The sequence below is a fragment of the Pleurodeles waltl genome, chromosome 1_2 (genome assembly GCF_031143425.1).
Source record: "Pleurodeles waltl isolate 20211129_DDA chromosome 1_2, aPleWal1.hap1.20221129, whole genome shotgun sequence".
Classification (NCBI taxonomy): Eukaryota; Metazoa; Chordata; class Amphibia; order Caudata; family Salamandridae; genus Pleurodeles; species Pleurodeles waltl.
In genome coordinates, this window is record NC_090437.1 from 57,283,693 (window position 1) to 57,297,783 (window position 14,091).

Below are 14,091 nucleotides of genomic sequence, written 5' to 3' on the forward strand. Positions count from 1 at the left end.
AAGTTTGCAACCACATGATAGTTAGGGCCAATGTATGTGTGCAGATATGTGTGTAACTGTCACAGGAGACCCATGCTATGTACAAGTTGGCCGTGATATATCAGATGCAGTACCATCATGTCTGAATGGCTGCCATTTCCTTATTCAGCCTACACATTGTAAATGATACTGAAAATGTTGCACTGTGCACAGATTTTGAGCACATTTCTTCCTTCCATACCTTACAGGTGGACCGGCGCCTTACACTGTGGGAGAGGTGGTGACATTTGAGGACCCCGACCACTACAGTAAGTGTTAATATGTCTGTTATGTGTTGTGTTTGCTGGTTATGGACTTGTGTGAGTTGGACGCATAGCAAGGTGTGATGCTGTGGGCACGTTTTTCACTTGTTCCATGAGTGGGAATGCAGTTTTCACATGTTTCGAGTTAGCCAATGCATATCCAATGGTATCATGTAGGGATTGTAGGACATCCCTGTAGGCCCCACTGTGAGTACAGGGGGTAGTCATGTCTCTGACACTTGTATCACCAAGAGTCGCAATGGAAGTCAGCCCCTATTAAGTCAGCCTGTCAGACCCCCATTCTCTAAGATTGGTGGAGCTAATAGCTTCCCGATAGACTTCTGCTTCACTATTCACCTACGTAATTTTGAAACAGTAGGTAGAACGTCCTAGCATCATGTACTTCCACATGTAGTGCATCAAGTCTGTGGAACCTGAGTGTAATGGCCTAGGTGTGCATGCAATTCATGATCATGGGTGTTCTAGCAACTCTGTGTCTGATGTGATTCCACTCACTGGAAGTATATGTTGTGTACTAAGTTCTGATTTTTCTGACATGTCTGACCCTATGAGTTCTCTCTGGTTTGCTGACTCCAAAATGTAGATAGACCTTACCTGTGGTGTGTCTGTAGAGACAAACATGTGTGGATTAGCCTATACACTCCTCGGTGAACATGTTGTTGGCAAATTATAGTTGTGTATCCACCGCCCCCCCTCAAACACGGCCATGGGTTTGTGAATGGGGTACCTAGTATTGATGCTACCAGTATGTTACACATACCTGTGAATAAGTGCCGGTTTGGTTGCATAGTAGTATACACACTCAGGTTTGGCACTTGGTACCATACTGGAAAGCCCAGTTACAACTTGCAGACCATGTGGCTTTAGTTTTGCTTTCCGTACACTGACATTTGTAGCCCAGCTCTTGGTGGAGGATATGCAGCATGATTCTTAGAGGTTAACTGTCAGAACTCAGATTGCAAGTCAAGGCCAGTTGTTACCCATCTTGTGGGTTATGAATGTGCTTTGTGTGATGTGACCTTTGTTGTCTGGCCTGCCATATACTTCCTCAGGGACATTCGATGCTCTGTATCGTGATATGAGCTGTTAGAAGTACAGTAGATGTATTGTCTGATTAACTTGCTGTGCTGTTTCACACAATGCAGTTACTAATGTGGCATATCTGCATTTGTCTTCACAGCAGCTAACATGACTCCAGACCAGGTCTGTGAATTTCAGCGTCGGGCCATGCGATACCAGCACATCCTGCTGGTGGAGTCGGGGTTCCAGAGGATGGCTCGGCGATATCACCATGAACGTGCCTCCGGGGCATGGCGAGCCTTCCCACAGGGTGGGCCTACTGTGCCCACCACAGCTACCACAGAAACAACCACCAATCTGAGCCAGGTGGCCCCACCTACAGCTGCCTCTGTTCAATCTACATCTGCTGGACTTCCTGGCCCCAGCATTGCCACCGGTGCAGGACAGCCCACACAGACCTCCTTCACCGGTACCCAGACTGCCACTGCTCCAGCTGTTGACCCTGCAGCCTTCAAGAGACTTGAAAACAAGATGGACAAAGTACTGCGCAAGGTGAGCCACCTGCCCCGGGACGTGCAGCACATTAAACGGAGGGTCAAGGATATCAAGAGGACCCTCCAGAGGGCCAACCTCTAGACAGTTGAATAGATGGACATGATACCCTCTCCTCCCTCCTCTTTCCTTGTTCTTATACTTTCGTGGGCTTAGTGTTAAGTTAGTAAAGGCTGTTAGTATAGTCAGTGTTAGTGGGTGGGGGGTAGGGGGTCCTGCTTCTTTCTTTTTTGACTTATTACATGTGTGGGTGGGTGGGGGGCTATGTTGGGGTTCTTGTGTGTTAAAAAAAAAAAACATTAAAAAAACTATTTACCAAAAAAATACATATTTGTATAGGATAGTATAGTATCTGTTTAGGTTAGTATGTGTTGTCCTCCATGTGTCCCGTCTCATAAGGGAGGTGGGGGGGTAGATGTTTAGAACGTTTCGTTACATGTGATAAGTAAGTGTAGCTTAGGTTAGTTAGGGACAGTTGTGGGTAATGAGTAGTCAGGGTAGATTAGGGTAGGTAAGATTTTTCCCTCAGTTTCCTCATCTATGGTTAGCTTTTAATAAATATTTGGTTACCCCTTAATAGTATGTCTTGAATGGTACTTAATCGTGGGTTTGGATTCCGTGTACATCTCTTTTGTACTATCACATCTGTGTCCAATGCTACAAACAAATCCCAAATGAGCTGTACGATTGGCAGCTAACCCAGAGCTACCTTGCAAAGTGTCTACCCTTTGTTGCAACCACCAATCACAGTTAATATGGATGACAATCTGTTTCTGTTGATAAGTGTGTTTTCAAAGTCACTAACAGTGCTTCCAGACTTGATATTGGGGAAACAGTTTTAGGTCTGACTTCAGTGTGATGATCATGCATACCCTTATAAGATGAGTTCTCATTGGCCATCTTGTATTCTTGTCTTCATGACCCTCATACATCATTTGTGACACAGTTCAGCATGATTACCTATTTGTATGTTAACTCAGACACCTTCATTTGTGCAGTTTTTTTAGTGTTTACTTAGATTAGTGTGGCATGTTTATTGTGTTATTTTTGCATGTTTACAACATTTTGCGACCACTATTTGATGACTTATTTATCCCCTGAGGAAGCATTCTTCTGTCCAACACAGCATGGTGGTGTATGGTTTCTCACTTCATCAGTTTATTCCCTCAGGATGGGCAGAGTATGATGCAATCATGGTCACTGTGCAGATTTCTCTAACTTCTAGAGCTAAAATAGGGAGGGGGAGGGACCAGGAGATTATGTGGTCCAGTGTACAGTCTCCCACTAATATGATATACAAAAAGGTACACTGTTCCAAAAGTGTATAACTAGCCTAGGGCACCCGAGGTGTCAGAAGCAAAACCCTCAAGCATCACAATGGATGACTAGCATCATCATTGGGCATTGCTCCTCGCCAGGCTGGCGCTGCAACGCCTGACGGGCTCCCCTAAAAAGGGGGGCACTCAGCCGTCCTGTTCTGATGATATCTCATCAGACAAAAATACCTATAATTTAGGCACCAGCAAACGCTCGGAGAGAGTGAGAATAAAATTAGTTATTCATCCCAAAGTTATTTCATACCTTTTAATCAATATACTGGGATGAAGACCAAGATTAAAATCAAAAAGTGAAAGTAATAGACTGAGTGTTAATGCTCAATTACTTTCAAAGAGCAAACACACTACCAGGGTCTGTAGTTTAACAATACCCTCAGGAAAGGGTCGACATGTTTCGCGTCGTGCGGTCCAACAGGATCAAATGACGCTTCATCAGGACCAAACAAGAAATATTACATCAGTACTTCTACAATTAATGATAAGGAAGTTAGATATATGTGCCGGTCATTACAATTCAAGGGAACTGGCTACGTCACTATCAGGTCGCCCATCCCCTTAGTCAGGAAGGGCTCCTTGAGAGGCACGTTTCGGGGACTTGGAAAAAACAGAGCAAAAGTCATCCAGGTCCAATACTTGGGACCTACCCTCCGTAGACGCAGATTGGCTTTCCATTAGGTGGAGCTCAATCAAGTCTGTCATTCTATTCTTTAACAACATTCAATTCTTTTTGAGGTGTTTAGATTCCTTATGCATCCCATTTGTATTAGCCTCAGCAGTGTTGTTTTTTAAACAATTAATATTTCAAAAGTTTGGAACTTCTTGGCTTTGCAGGATGAAATTCTGGTATTTTCTGAAATGAAACAGGATGATTTGCAAGTGTTGAGTCAAGTATTGAAGATATTGCATGTTCATGGTATTACAATAAATACAGAAATGTGCCAGTTCATAGTAAAGGAAATCAAATACTTGAGTCATGGTATTTCTGGTACAAGTATAAAGCCTAGGTCAGATTTAGTAGACACCATAAGAAACAGTCCTTGTCTAACTGATAAGCATCAAGTGCAATCTTTGTTTGGTTTGTGTAAATACTATTCAAGGTTGCTTACCAAACCTTTGAGGAAACTGTTGACAAGTTGCGTGAAATTTGTGTGGAGCAGTGAGGAAGATATTCCATTCAAATCAATGAAAACTTTTATTGTTAATGGCCCTTTGTTACAGGCTAATGATTTTGAAAATAATTCCATCGTAAGGGTGGATGCGAGTGGGGTAGGGTTAGGAGCTGTTAAAGCTAAATAGTGGAAGGCATGGTCAGCACCTCTAGAACCTTAACAAAATCTGAATGTAACTACAATGCGAGAGAGGCCTTGGCATGTGTAGGAGCTACCAATCACTCAATTGTGGGGAAGGGAATTTTCCCTTGTTGCTGATCACAAGCCTTTGGTGCATCTCTTAACCTATAGGAGCTTTAATAAAGCTAGTCTAAGGCTTGTCATGGTGTTATCCAAAATGTATTAATTTCATTTTAAAGTGAGACATATTCCTGGTGGGAAGAATTCTAGGGCGGATTTTTAGTAGAGATTTCTTTTGAGATGCAATCCTACTAGTATGGATGATATACCATGTGTTGTTGGATTAATTGAAGTAATTGTTTCAGAAAATGTAGTAACACTTCAGTAATGGCAGAGTTTTTGTGAGAGATATGGTTGTCAGATTTTACTAAAATAGTTCATTATTGTAGGTTGGTCTAGAGAAAGCAGTTTGGTAAAGAGTTTGTGTCATTTTCCAAGGCCAGGAATAAACTATCCATGGAGAATGTTTAGATTTTGAAAGGAAGCTTGCTGATCCCTCTGGCAGCTGGGAGAGGTCACCTGGTAGATTTTGTACAACATGGGCATGAGAGCCAGACTGGCATGAAAAAAAAAATGTGTGACTATTATTGGTGGCCTAGAATGGACATGTAGGTGGACATGTTTGTAGATAGTTTTTCCATGTGTAGGCAGGCAGACAAATTTTTCCATACTTCCAAATGTTCCGTTGTCACCAATAAAATTCCCCAAGCTACTTTGGGAGAATTTGGGTTTGGACTTTATTGGGCCCTTGTATCATTTGCTGGATAAATTCAGCTATGGATTAGTCTTATGTGATTATCACTCTAAGTTGGTGCAGTGCAAGTTTCTTAATCAACCTAAAACACATAGGCCCATATTTATACTTTTTGGCGCACAACTGCGCCAATGCAGTTGGGCGTCAAAACTTTTACAGCCGACTAACGCCATTCCAACGCACCATGCGGGCGCCTTATTTATGGAATGACGTTAGCCAGCGCTGCGGACTGGTGTGCGTAAAAAAAATGACTCCCACCAGGCAGCGCTGGCGTATGGAAAAATGGGGGTTGTGCGTCAAAAAATGGGGCAAGTCAGGTCTGAGGCAAAATTCAGGCCTCAAACCGGATTTGCGCCATTTTTTTTTACGCCCAACCTCCATTGACATGACTCCTGTCTTAGCAAAGACAGGAGTCATGCCCCCTTGCCCAATGGCCATGCCCAGGGTACTTATGTCCCCTGGGCATGGTCATTGGACATAGTGGCATGTAGGGGGGCCCAAATCAGGCCCCCCTATGCCACAAAAAAAACGGAAAAAAATACTCACCGGATCTTACCTTTACTTCCCTGGGATGGGTCCCTCCATCCTTCGGTGTCCTCCTGGGGTGGGCAAGGGTGGCAGGGGGTGTCCCTGGGGCAGGGGAGGACCCTGTCCCAGGCGTTAAAAAACAGCACCCATAAGGTTGTGCGCCATTTTTTAAGGCCCACACCCTCCTGTGCGTCAAAATGACGCCAGAGTATAAATATGGGGCACAGGCCTTAAAGTCATTTTTTGGAAGGGAACGCCTACCTTGCATATAAATAACGCAAGGCTGGTTCCCCCTTCCAAAAATTGACGCACATGGTGGAATTTTGACGCCCGCGGGGTCGGACGTCAAAGTATAAATATGGGGCAGCGTTTGCGCCGATTGTGCGTCAAACTTTTTGACGCACATTCGGCGCAAACAGAGTATAAATATGCCCCATACTGTCACAGATTTTCTGAGATCACTGTTCCAAAGAGAAGGCATTTCCAAATATTTGGTTAATAATTTTGGTGTCCAGTTTAGGCAGTAGGCATGTTTATCCTGTTTACATTTAGACATGGATCTGTATGGTCTTCAAGGTAATGTCATGGTATAAAGGGTTTATAGAATGTTGAAAGATATCATACAGTTGACAATATTATTTGGTTTGGAGGTGTTCAGTGCTGTGGCTCAAAGGGTATAAAGTTATCACAAGACTCCCCATTCCTTTATTGGTGTGGCTCCGTTTATATTATTGAGGGGTAGACATTCTTCATGCATGTGAATTAGTGCCTAGTTGGGCTTTGCAGAAGACAAGGGTGGGAGACAGAACACCAGATTTGAAACAGATTAGCCTGAAAGAGGTGGATGCTCAGGTCAAATCCAAGCTGAGATACAATAAGGAAAGTGAAAAATGCTAACTTCGAAAAAGGGGGTAAGAGTAAAAATCAAGATGCCTTTTGGTTCCAAAAAAGTGAACTCCTGGTTTTATTCCAGTACAAGCTCATGAGTTGTGAATTTGTTGAGCAAGTTATTTTTCTAGATTTGTACAGTGGATGGCTTAATGCTGATGATTAACATAGCGCCGCTTGAGCTACTAGTGCTTACAGTCCTGGGGATCAGGGTGATACCCCTGTGTTGCCTGTTGTTGAGGGTCCTGTGAGGTCAACTTCTTCTTGTGATACTCCCTATGAGAAATTGGGTTACTGGTTGAGGGTGGATGAAACCCTTCACAAACAGCAACCACAGTTCATCTCAGGGTGGAGTCACATGCAAATCCTAAATTAGCCTCTGCTCAACGATTGGGTAGCTTGCCACACTGCAGTCAGGCTAAACTCAGAGGCAATGGGTAAAGTATTTGCACAATACTTCAAACAGTAACACAGGGAAATTGTACCACAAAAGAAACCCACAACAAGTTAGGAAAATAGAATAATTCTTAATAGACCAAAATGACAAAACTCCAATCAGTAAAACCTGAGATATTCAATTTTAAATATTTTGGTAAAATAGCAGCAAAAGGTTTAAAGCACCAAATGAGCATATCTGGTTGCGCCAAATTGGGACAAAGCCATAATTTCAGGCTGACTGTGATGGAGCATGGGCAGGCTTCAGGAAACCATTTAGGCTCCTTGAACAAAGTACCTTCAATCCTGGTTTGGGAGGCGTAGCAAGGATCCACAGCAAAGATGCATCACGCACCTGAAGCAATTCATTGGTTCCGAGATGCAGTGAGCATGCGGTGAGAGGTCCCGTTGCATCATCAGTGAAGAGCCCATCAACAAGGGTTTGCAATGTGACATCTGGAGTCTGGGATGCGTTGCACAGTTGATTCTGAGGAGCCGCAAGGCAGCGATGCAGAGCCTGGTGTCGTTGTCAAGGCTGATGTCCATGAGAGATGCAAGGGCCTGTGCTGAGGATGCATCGTGCAGAAGTGGTTTTGAAGGTGGTGTGGGTTGCTGTGGCCATGCAGGTCTTTGCTACAGGTCCAATCCATGCAGAAGCAGAGATGCTTCAGTTCTGCTTGGGGTTACTACTCGCGGTTGCACCGTGCAGCAGAGGATATGCTTTGGTTCCCATGGGTCCACAGAGGCTGTAAAAGCAATTTAGGTCCCTTTCTGGGGTGCAGGACGGGGTGGCACCACTTGATAGGGTGAGCTCACAGATGCAGAGTCCACATGCAGGTACAAGGTTGATGGAACCTTCTGTCCCTGAGGCTCAAGTCTAGATGCCAGTCAACAGCCCTTGGAGTCACGCTGGGGTTCTGGATTCAAGAGATGTAGCTCCAGTCCTTCTCACTCAGGCAGGAGGGTAGCAGGCAGCAGGTAAGCATAGAAATAAGCAGCACCGTAAGGCAGAAGTCTAGCCTCATGCAGTCAGCAGAGTGGTGGTCCTTTAGCAGCACAGCAGCTCATCTTCCAGGCAGACTATCCAAAGGTCAAGAAGTATACTGAAATGGTGGTGCATGAGGCCCAGTGCATGTACCAGTTGTGCCTTTGAAGTGGGGGAGAATCTTCTAGAGGTTTCCTTTTGAAGTCCCCAGGCATCCTACCTTCTCTGTTTTGGCTTTAGACTTACTACAGGGGTTATGCATCCCTTTGTGGAGGCCGAACACAGCCTATTCAGGTATAAGTGAGGTTGTGCCCAGCTCCTCCATCCCATCCTGGCAGTGATGGCCCATCCAAGCACACCTAAGCTCCTTATTGTATGTGGATGTCTTAGAGGAATGCACAAAGCCCAACTGTCAGCTTTGCCCACTCATGTGACCAGAAACAGGCTACAGGCATTAAATGGCTAAAGCTGAAAAATATAATCTTTCTGAAAGTGGCATTTTCAAAACTGTAATTTGAAATCTTACTACACTATTGTCAGAGCTAGGAGGCAAACTTACTACCTAGGAATCGTGTGGACTATGTTTTGTCTTAAATCCTTTTTTGTTTTTTTATTTGTGGGTTAAAGGAAGTTTGAGTTGATTTTAGTTCTGGTTTGAAGGGCGGATGTTTTGTTGTAAGGGGAGAGGTGTGTTATGGGCTAGTTTTGAATAAGTATGGTGTCTTTAAATATTGGCATGTTGGCATGTTACTTTTGGCATCTTTCATGTGGTGTTCCGGGCTTGAGGGTGATTGGTTGAAGCCTGGAGCAGCCATTGGGAGATGTTGCCATGTGTTGTTCCTTCACCAGAGGTGAATAAACTGTTCTCCTTCAAAATCAATTTCTATTTTTGTTACCACAACATTGGGTTACTCTTCACCATGTAAAATCCAGAAGTTAAAGAATTTATGATGCCACAGAAGCACTTATTCAGTCTTACGACTCTTTATTGGGTTTAAGACCTGTACTACAGTATCAGTAGGAACAATAGAACAATGCTCCAAAGTAACCAGGTACATTAACTTCAGTAAAAATTTGTTACATGAGATTATATCAAATTCATCAACAGGATTTGTATACAAATTGTTCAGCTGTGGCACAGTATTCCATCCTGCATGTGCATTCAATCATTGGAGGTGCCTGCTAGGATCGCCAATATCATGCTATGCTATTAGGGCCCTAGTTAATGTAGGAGGTATGTTGGCTGACTAGTGCCAGGATGCAAGTTTGGCGTAGTGGCCTTCCCTCCTGTCGTGGTTTTCCCTTTGCTCCATCGTTGGCATGACAGCATGCCCCATGGGACTGTTGTTGGTGTTGTGTAATGGTGTGCCCCAGGTCTTCTCAGAACGGGCCATGCCCCAATGCCATGCCCCTTTACCCATGCCACTCCATGTATATGATGACTTACATGCAATTTGTAGTAGGTATTCCCCCCCCCCCGGTTGCAGTTGACATTAGTGCATTTCAATTCCCCATGCGACTTACCCTGCATGTGCGTTGTCTCCTGGTAGTCTGCGCTGTCCTGTCCTTGAATCCCTGTGACGATCTCCTCAGGGATGATGGCTGCGACCATCTCCTCCATGTGGTCCAGGGCCTCCTGGTGTGCTGGACTCCCACCTCCAGTCTGCAGTGCTGCCTTCCTGTTCCTGGCCATCTTTTCCTTGGTCCTACGCTTGCAGTCATGCCAGCGCTTCTTGCACTCGATGACTGTTCTGTGTACTTCAGCCACACTGTTAATCTTGTCGACAATTTGTTGCCATATAGCCTCTCTCCTACTGATTGGCAACTTTGATGTGACAAACAGTTGGTGCTGGTGTTCCGTCACCTCTTTAACCAGAATTTCCTGCCCCTCTGCACTGAAGCGACACTTTCTTTTCTTCTTAAAAGTGTCCTGGTTCTTGTGTGGGTCCTCCTGGCTGGTTCCTGGTCTGCTGTCATCTTCCTGGGGTCTGTAGTGGCATCTGGGATCCATTTTGGCCCTCCTCTGGTGAAATGGCTGTGTTCACTGTGTTTTTTTACGCTATTGCGTCAAAAAAAACGGCGCATATCCGGTTTGCGGTGTCGTAAATTGACCCACAGTCATTTCAGCCACGTTAACGTTGTTTTCCTTTACGACTTGATGCCACGGTGTGCGTCAAAAATAATGACTCCCACCTGTTGTTTGCGCTGCCGTGCGTCAAAGTATAAATATGACGCCCGCACGGCGCACCAGAATGGCGTTAGCCGGCGGTAATATTTTTTACGCAAAACTGCGCCAGCGCAGTTTTGCGTCAAAAAGTATAAATATGCGCCTCAGTCTCAACCCTTGGCTCAAATCTTTGTGCTACAAGCCCTTCCAAGGAAGTATTGGGGCAAAGTGTCTTCACTAAGGAAACCTGCAGGACAAAATACAGTACAACACATTTTTTTCCCATCTCTTTCCTTAACACCAGTGCCTCTGGGTTACTTGGTGAAGAGACATTTCACGAAAGTTCTGAATGGCTCATTCTTTCTGATTTTCCATTGTGATTGGCGCTTACTCTCTTTCCTTTTCAAAGCATTCTACAAATCCAATGGTCTCCCAAGCAAAGTGTTTCTCCATTGTTTAACATGTAGCATTCTTAGCTGAGCTAGGAGTGCAGAAACTAAATTGGAAACAACAGTTTAAAACTTTTGACAGTTTTCTCATAGCTTTGATGGTACCAAGTTTAATTCCTTAAGGAAGCAAGTTATGAGATATAATTGTTTAGGCCTAGAATTAAATAGGATGTATATGAGGAACCAGTTAATAGGCTACACAACTATCTCAAGGATGACACCACCATAATTGTGCAAATAGCCACAGATGTTTTACTTGTCATCAGCAACAGGACTACAATGTCCTTGGATGGAGAGCCCAAGGGTTATTTGGGTTGCAATTAAGACAAGGTACTGATTTGTCCCATCCATATCATTGGTTGACACTCAAGACATTCCGATAGCTTCACTGGACCTTTTGTTTAATCAGAATTATTTTGAAACCAGATGCCAATCTGGTAATTCACAAGGTGGGACATGATCCCTTAAGGATTAGAAGTCGACTAAAAGGATACTTGGACAAGCTTTGTTCTCAATAGGTCATAGAACCTGTTGATTCATCTCAACGCATTTCTCCCATTTTAGTGGGCAAAAAGAAGTGAGGTGATTTTAGAGTATGTGCAGATTTAGGGTCATTGAACAAGAGTGTATTGGTGGATTGTTTTCCTTTGCCAAAAAATTCAGGACATATTGACTCAGTTAAGACATGTATGGGTTTTTTCCACCGTAGACGTAAGATTGGCTTTCCATTAGGTGGAGCTCAATCAAGTCTGTCATTCTATTCTTTAACAACATTCAATTCTTTTTGAGGTGTTTAGATTCCTTATGCATCCCATTTGTATTAGCCTCAGCAGTGTTGTTTTTTAAACGATTAGTATTTCAAAAGTTTGGAATTTCTTGGCTTTGCAGGATGAAATTCTGGTATTTTCTGAAATGAAACAGGATGATTTGCAAGTGTTGAGTCAAGTATTGAAGATATTGCATGTTCATGGTATTACAATAAATACAGAAATGTGCCAGTTCATAGTAAAGGAAATCAAATACTTGAGTCATGGTATTTCTGGTACAAGTATAAAGCCTAGGTCAGATTTAGTAGACACCATAAGAAACAGTCCTTGTCTAACTGATAAGCATCAAGTGCAATCTTTGTTTGGTTTGTGTAAATACTATTCAAGGTTGCTTACCAAACCTTTGAGGAAACTGTTGACAAGTTGCGTGAAATTTGTGTGGAGCAGTGAGGAAGATATTCCATTCAAATCAATGAAAACTTTTATTGTTAATTTCCCTTTGTTACAGGCTAATGATTTTGAAGATAATTCCATCGTAAGGGTGGATGCGAGTGGGGTAGGGTTAGGAGCTGTTAAAGCTAAATAGTGGAAGGCATGGTCAGCACCTCTAGAACCTTAACAAAATCTGAATGTAACTACAATGCGAGAGAGGCCTTGGCATGTGTAGGAGCTACCAATCACTCAATTGTGGGGAAGGGAATTTTCCCTTGTTGCTGATCACAAGCCTTTGGTGCATCTCTTAACCTATAGGAGCTTTAATAAAGCTAGTCTAAGGCTTGTCATGGTGTTATCCAAAATGTATTAATTTCATTTTAAAGTGAGACATATTCCTGGTGGGAAGAATTCTAGGGCGGATTTTTAGTAGAGATTTCTTTTGAGATGCAATCCTACTAGTATGGATGATATACCATGTGTTGTTGGATTAATTGAAGTAATTGTTTCAGAAAATGTAGTAACACTTCAGTAATGGCAGAGTTTTTGTGAGAGATATGGTTGTCAGATTTTACTAAGATAGTTCATTATTGTAGGTTGGTCTAGAGAAAGCAGTTTGGTAAAGAGTTTGTGTCATTTTCCAAGGCCAGGAATAAACTATCCATGGAGAATGTTTAGATTTTGAAAGGAAGCTTGCTGATCCCTCTGGCAGCTGGGAGAGGTCACCTGGTAGATTTTGTACAACATGGGCATGAGAGCCAGACTGGCATGAAAAAAAAAATGTGTGACTATTATTGGTGGCCTAGAATGGACATGTAGGTGGACATGTTTGTAGATAGTTTTTCCATGTGTAGGCAGGCAGACAAATTTTTCCATACTTCCAAATGTTCCGTTGTCACCAATAAAATTCCCCAAGCTACTTTGGGAGAATTTGGGTTTGGACTTTATTGGGCCCTTGTATCATTTGCTGGATAAATTCAGCTATGGATTAGTCTTATGTGATTATCACTCTAAGTTGGTGCAGTGCAAGTTTCTTAATCAACCTAAAACACATAGGCCCATATTTATACTTTTTGGCGCACAACTGCGCCAATGCAGTTGGGCGTCAAAACTTTTACAGCCGTCTAACGCCATTCCAACGCACCATGCGGGCGCCTTATTTATGGAATGACGTTAGCCAGCGCTGCGGACTGGTGTGCGTAAAAAAAATGACTCCCACCAGGCAGCGCTGGCGTATGGAAAAATGGGGGTTGTGCGTCAAAAAATGGGGCAAGTCAGGTCTGAGGCAAAATTCAGGCCTCAAACCGGATTTGCGCCATTTTTTTTTACGCCCAACCTCCATTGACATGACTCCTGTCTTAGCAAAGACAGGAGTCATGCCCCCTTGCCCAATGGCCATGCCCAGGGTACTTATGTCCCCTGGGCATGGTCATTGGGCATAGTGGCATGTAGGGGGGCCCAAATCAGGCCCCCCTATGCCACAAAAAAAACGGAAAAAAATACTCACCGGATCTTACCTTTACTTCCCTGGGATGGGTCCCTCCATCCTTCGGTGTCCTCCTGGGGTGGGCAAGGGTGGCAGGGGGTGTCCCTGGGGCAGGGGAGGACCCTGTCCCAGGCGTTAAAAAACAGCACCCATAAGGTTGTGCGCCATTTTTTAAGGCCCACACCCTCCTGTGCGTCAAAATGACGCCAGAGTATAAATATGGGGCACAGGCCTTAAAGTCATTTTTTGGAAGGGAACGCCTACCTTGCATATAAATAACGCAAGGCTGGTTCCCCCTTCCAAAAATTGACGCACATGGTGGAATTTTGACGCCCGCGGGGTCGGACGTCAAAGTATAAATATGGGGCAGGGTTTGCGCCGATTGTGCGTCAAACTTTTTGACGCACATTCGGCGCAAACAGAGTATAAATATGCCCCATACTGTCACAGATTTTCTGAGATCACTGTTCCAAAGAGAAGGCATTTCCAAATATTTGGTTAATAATTTTGGTGTCCAGTTTAGGCAGTAGGCATGTTTATCCTGTTTACATTTAGACATGGATCTGGATGGTCTTCAAGGTAATGTCATGGTATAAAGGGTTTATAGAATGTTGAAAGATATCATACAGTTGACAATATT